Source organism: Pteropus vampyrus, unplaced genomic scaffold (assembly GCF_000151845.1).
Source record: "Pteropus vampyrus isolate Shadow unplaced genomic scaffold, Pvam_2.0 Scaffold27, whole genome shotgun sequence".
Taxonomy (NCBI): domain Eukaryota; kingdom Metazoa; phylum Chordata; class Mammalia; order Chiroptera; family Pteropodidae; genus Pteropus; species Pteropus vampyrus.
The window spans coordinates 7319014-7324766 of NW_011888808.1; the positions used below are offsets into that span (position 1 = coordinate 7319014).

The 5753-nt window shown below is 32.0% G+C and overlaps 1 pseudogene; it reads right to left on the minus strand.

Annotated features, from left to right (window-relative positions):
• Positions 1–3788: 3788 nt before the first annotated feature.
• On the minus strand, positions 3789–4485 carry LOC105289713 (annotated as a pseudogene).
• Positions 4486–5753: the final 1268 nt, after the last annotated feature.

Sequence of the window (5753 nt, forward strand, 5' to 3'; positions counted from 1 at the left end):
TACATCCAACTAATGAGATTGCAGAAACACTGTGCTCTCTATCACTTCCTTATCAGTGACAGTCAGTCCATTAAAAGCTCTAACCCCAAGAAGTGAATTTCAGTTTTAAACTTTTACATTCTGAAAATGGTCTTCCCTAGACTGTTGATAAGATGGATGCCACATTTGGTGACAGTTCAAGACACTTACCCTCCTAGAAATGTTTTGAAACCAACAACAGATCTATTACTTTCTTTTACAAAGATATTTTATAGTGCTATTTTTGAACTGTGAAATTCTGAAGGAAGTTTTACTTTTATTTACTTCTGCTTTTGTTTTCTTACAAAGTGCAGTATAAATATGTACAGTGCATCTGTAGTCAAATTTTAATTTCACCTTTTCTGAAAAATTGGATAGATCAACTAAAAATATCTCTTTGGATGCTGGTGCTATTTGTTCCTCTGATACCGGAAAGGTGATGATTTATTCCTGCATCCTTAAAACTTTTTGCCACAATAAGTTAGACAGACATGCTCACAAATTGAAAATCAGAATTGTGGAATAATTAAAACAGCTTTTCCAAACATAGCATGGGCCAATTTAAGAGGAGAAATTTAACAAAATCAAGCACATAGATATGGCTTCACCTCCTGACAAGGAAAAAAGAGGAGACTCCTGCCCAGACTGAGGTCCCAAGGAAAGAACCAGGATTGCAGATCAGGGCAGTTAACATCTTACTATTTGAGGTAATTTTATAAATCTGAAGGTTTGTTAAGTTCCCTTCTATGGATGTACTTTGAACAAGTCACAAGAAGAACTGAATTCAACACCAATATTCAGTCTCGGAGATTTAAAAAAATAGTAGGGAGCATCATCTGAGAAAACTGAGGTTTCATGAAGAATGACATTTAAGCTACTGCTGTATATGTTTCTCAGTGGGGATGGGTTGATGAGAGCACAAATCTAGGTTCCTGGAGCTGTTCAACTGGTAACGAGTGCCTCTGACATATAAAATAACCAAGAAAATAATCGATCTAAACTTTAAATGATTTGGTAATACTAAAGTTCAGAAATAAATATCTCTAGAAATGGTGAAGCACGAACTGATTGATAGTACACAGAAAATAGGACACACTGAGCAACACTGAGTAGAGTGACAAGAACATGGTATGCTGAAGAGATGAAATTTGTTGTTCAGTCAGGTACTGAGTTTAAGGTCTGTTTACAAAATGCAGCAAAAGAGGGTTGGCTCCCTTTGAAGAATTCCATGCACATCAGAGGATGATGGTGAATAGATATAAGATCAAAGATATATTTGAGTGAGATATGCTGTGTTTGAACCTATCTATAGTGAAAATGGCTCTCATAATATCACCGAAGCTAGGGGTCTGTAGAGAAACTGGCAGGAGAGAAATCAAATAAATTTACTCACATTAAAATTAATATTAATAGTAAACACATAGTGATCATTATTTCTATGTGTAGAAGTATGCTCTACGTGACTTATTTATCTCTGCAACTAATGTATGAGGAAAAGCTGTATGTCCATTTCACAAGTAAATAAATCGAGTATACTACAGGATAGGTACCTTCAGAATTACGGAACTAGAATGTGTTAGAATGAGGGTTTGAAGCAAGAAAATATGATTCATAGCCCATTTGATTAAGAAATAAATTATTCCCCATTTTAGCCATATGTTGTTTAACAATAAGACTCGACAATCCTATTAAGCATAGATTATAAATATTTTTTTCACATAAAATCTGGTGAAAAATATGTTTTCAAATGAATCTACTCTAAATGTAATTTTAGCTTTTTACCTTCACGAGATACAAGAAAGTTTAAAATGTTTTCATAATTCAAGATGACTTATAAATTTATATGTTTACAGTAAAACATGATAACTGGGATATATGTGTGAATAATTAGAGTAAGTTGGTAAGTTAAACTTCCTGTGTCTAACATGGGTTGTAAATTCTGATGAAAAGAACAATGTGTTGGAACATTCATTTGAACAACAGTTTTCTATTATAAACACCATATTAAATATAACCATCCATAGACCTAACTGTAAATCATTTGATCATCACAGATTTTCTTTTTTTCTTTTTTTCTTTTTTTTAAAGTAATAAATGAAAAGGATTTAATTTTAGAATGATGAACTATGGTAAAGCTGCTTATTTTGTGTGTCATAAAGATAAGTGGTACATAAATATTCTTCAACTTTGTTCTATTTCTTTACAACAAACTGTAACGACTGAACTAATGCTCTGCAATCTCAAAATCATATTTGTCACTTTTTTCCTCCAAGGGTATCAAATTGAAAAACCTTTTGTGATTTATGATTGGGTGTTTCAATTACAGTTAAAATCAAGACTACATTAAACTTGGTGCTGACGATTATCCATTTTCCTATGTTCTTACTCATCTCTCCCCTTCCCTCAACCTTTTTCAGCAAATGTGCTTGTTTGAAAGGGCCTTGTTTAAATTTTAGTGTGATTATTTTGTCATCCCACTTATCCCTTAAACTTTAATCAACTGCTATTCTTCATACTTGTACCTTGTTACAAATGCTCCATTGTGAATTACATAAATGTTTTGAGATCTGGCCTTGATTAGAATAATCATGATTTCAAACATAGTATCTACAGGTTCAATCCAAGCACCTCAAGTATAGAAAGATATAGAAAAACCTAGTCAACAAAAATTAACACATGAGAAAAACTAGAGCAGCACGCAGTGTTTAGCAAACATCTCCTAATATTCTCTGAAGAAAATGGATATTATGGTTCCTATATTTGCTGTCACTTCCATAGAGATAGGGTTAATTAATTGGTCTTTAAATTGACCTAGTTAGATTTTGATGGCTAAGGACACTCTCCAAATGGACACCTTGCTCGTTTCCACTGAGATAGGATTGGAATTTTGGTTTTCCAACTGTGTCCTGTTTTATCAACCCAATTTGACGTAATTAGCCAATTCTTAATTCAATGTATTATCCAATCTCTCCCCAATGATATTCATAATTTTGCCAACACTTTGACTTAATTAGATTATTCATGATCTTTGAACTTGATTCTATTTTGAGGCAAAAATATATGGGTTTATAGTACATTATAGTAGCTGCTAGGTCAAATATCCCAATTTTAGCTTCTTTTCACATTTATAATATTAAACCTGTTACTTTCCAGAATATTTTGGAATATATGGTTAAAATATGTTTAAAGTATGTCCATTGCTATTTACACTTTCCTTTGAATTTTATTAAACATTGAATTAAATTTTATCAAGTATAATTTTTTTCTTAAGATTGAATTGCTATTTCCTAGTGAGATATGAAATTTGCTTTTTAAAAATATAATATTCAATCTGGCTTGACAATATTTATTGCAATATTTATTTCAACCTACATCCCAGAACAGTTTAAATACTATCAGAATTAGTTGATTTTCAATATACGGAAAATTTCTCTCTAAAGCCATATGATTTCTGTAACTTCTCAACATGGTAGTTTGTAGGTTAAAAAAAAAAAAAAAAACCTTCATTATTATCGAATTCATTCATTAATCAATTTTCCTGATGTATTTTAATAAAAATAATTGATTTTATTTAATAATTAAATATATGAATATGGAATTGTCGACAATACCTTATCACTTTGCAATTTCTCTATCAGGTGACATGAAGCCCCTCCCTTTAAATATTGATTTTTTTCTGACAAGATGTTACATTAATTTTGAATAAATGCTTTTTTTGCCCTTTTACTTTATTTTACATTTCCACCACAATGATGAGTTCTGTAATCAAACTAAAAACCATAAAGGGTTTCTAAAAGGGTTGCAGTGAAGGAACGGAGGGACAGGTGGGGTGGGGAATCATCCAACAGTTGAGTTGAGTTGCTTGTGGCTTTGAACTGTAGCTAGTAGACCATCAGGTAGATCTCGAAACTGTAGAGTCTGGGCACAAACTGGTCCAGTACTTGGAGTTTATTCTAAAGAGCCTGTAAGGGAAATCGGTGCCCAAGTATGCACTGTCCATGTGGTGGTGACCCAGTGACTTAGATGTGTATCCCTCCGTGTACTTGGGCAGTAGAGCTTCATTGTGGCCTCACCTGAGATATCCGAAAGGCCAATGGAAAGCATTGGCTGGTACTCACAGTAAACATTGGGACAGTAGCTGCAGTCTCCCTGCTGGTACTTATCCAACATCTGGGCAGTGCCACGGTGGGTGAGATACAGCAAGCCAGATCCATTCATACAAGTGCCTAATCAAAAGGTTCACTCTGGTTGGGGTTGTCTTCCAGCTCTTCTTCATCAGATTTCAGGTCCAAGATCATGTCTAGAGTTTGTCCATAGTGAGGGACCTACTCATTGAGTCCAGTGAGACTGAATTTACCCTGGATTTAGTCTTCACTTCAAAGAAGAGAAGAATTCATTTCTGTGGAGCCCACAGATCCATTATAAATAACTGTTTTTTCTGCTGTTTAAATAATGTATTTTGATCATTTATTTATTCTTCCATACTGATTTCCTGATGTTTCTTTGTCTCTACAATTTTGTTTTCTTGAGTGATCTTAAAAGTCTTTGAAAGTAAGGTTTTTAAATTTTCTTTTGCAAAGGATATAATGATTAAATTTTTCTACCTATTTTTAATGAATTTTTAAAAGCAATATATGAGATTGACATTTTTAATTTTATATACTTTTAAGTTTTCATGAAGTATGATAGAAGATAGTGCCCATATGGAAAGAATTCAGTTGAGAGAATATCTGTTTAGCTAGACTCTAATCAAAAACAGAAGAATGCTATCAACCTAGAATATTCTCATCCCAACCACTACTCCACTTAATCACTCTCCTGGCTTCCAAAACCATTACTATTGTTTTTTTCTTGTACTTAATGAAATTGTGGATTATGTATATTGTGATAATTGATTCTCATTGTGTAAATATTCTTCAATTTTTTATGTCTTCTCCTGTGACTGGACATTTAAGTGGGTGGTTCCTAGTTTGAGCTTACAAATAACGCTGTTATGAATATTCTAGTGTATGCCTTTTAGTTAATTTATGGATTCACTACTATTGGGTTCAGGTATACAAACAGGAGTGGAATTAATGATCTTTGGAAATGTGTATATTCAGCTTTTGTAGACAATGCAAATAGGTCTCTAAACTGGCCTTATGCTTAAGTTTTGAAGTACATAGTTGTCTTTGAGATTTATAAGAAATCTAAAAGCTCAGCTTTTATTTTCCCCTTTACACATTCAGAAAAGTATGTTTTAACTTTATAATATTTTTATTTATTTTATCAAATTTTATTATTACTAGTTTTACAAGTTTACAAGAAAATGTGACCTAAATCTCTATTATTAATGCATTTTCAGAAAGTGTCATAATTTACTTTAAAATACCCAAAGTATGTTGGAAAAATAAGAGACAGAAAAGTAGATCATTTGATAACATAGATACATAGATCAGCCTATAGTTTAATAATTCAATTACCTCTATTAACTTTTTTATTCCCTTCTTGCTATATTTATTTTTTCTTCTTCCCACTATTGTTATATATTTTTTAACTTCTCTTTGTGCTTTTAATAATCATTTTTGAGATTCAATAGTTCCAGGCTAATCATATCCCTATTTTAGACAGCAATGTTTGTCAATATCAATTTACATTCTTTTATTTTTCATCACTTTTTAAATATTCTTTCTTATATATAACTATTTATACTTAACTTTTTTTTGTCAAATATTTGAGTAATTTGGTTTTGACTG